At 61.4% G+C, this 681-nt stretch overlaps 1 protein-coding gene across 1 annotated transcript in view; it reads right to left on the bottom strand.

The window, feature by feature from the left end:
* Positions 1–180, bottom strand: part of TP53I11 (tumor protein p53 inducible protein 11) — a 25356-nt gene extending 25176 nt beyond the window's left edge. The window contains exon 1 of the mRNA XM_027642016.1: positions 84–180. The gene's annotated coding sequence lies outside the window, so the exon portion shown is untranslated. The remainder of the gene's footprint in view (positions 1–83) is intronic.
* Between the last annotated feature and the right edge of the window lie 501 nt (positions 181–681).

The following is a 681-nucleotide window of genomic DNA, read 5'->3' as shown; positions in this document are numbered from 1 at the left end:
GTCACGCGTGGCCCGTGCGCAGCCCACGCATATCCCGCACATAAGGCGGACGGGCTGCCCGGGCAGGGCGCCTCTCGGATTACCTGCGCACTACGCTGGGGCTCCGTCTGCCTTATGTGCGGGATATGCGTGGGCTGCGCACGGGCCACGCGTGACCGCGGCTCGGCGCGTGGGAACAAAGAGCAGCGTCCAGGGGCCGGGCTCCTGGGACAGAAGGAGGGGCGGGGGCACCCATGGAAATAAGCCCGCAACTGGGAACAACAAAAGGCTCCTATCCCAGTCCTTCTTTGCAATACAAATGGGGCCTCGATCGTGCTGGTCACGGGTGCGTGGTTTCGAGGACTGCTTTATAATTCCCTGCGAAAGGCAAAAGGGAACAAACGTGGGCGCAGGGGAACACGCATATTTTTTCCAAGTGAGTTGGTGCCGAGGAAGAGCCTGGCTCTCCGTCTGCACAGAGGGCTGCAGGGCCAGCTCCCACCGCCAGCCTCGCCAGAGCCTGTCCTGGAGCGAGGCTCGCATCACCAAGTCCCTCTGGAGGGATGCTCGGAGACCGAATCGGGCGTGCCGGCATTTTAATGTTGCAGTTGGCTTAGACCAGATGAGATTGTACTTGAAAGAGAGTGGCAGCAAGGTTAACGGCAAACATCGGGGGCAATTAGCACACGGAGGGGTGGCAGC

Source organism: Corapipo altera, unplaced genomic scaffold (genome assembly GCF_003945725.1).
Source record: "Corapipo altera isolate COAL_440 unplaced genomic scaffold, ASM394572v1 23b, whole genome shotgun sequence".
Lineage (NCBI taxonomy): Eukaryota > Metazoa > Chordata > Aves > Passeriformes > Pipridae > Corapipo > Corapipo altera.
The sequence above is the reverse complement of the archived record's forward strand: the minus strand, read 5'-3'. Positions and strand labels throughout refer to the sequence as shown.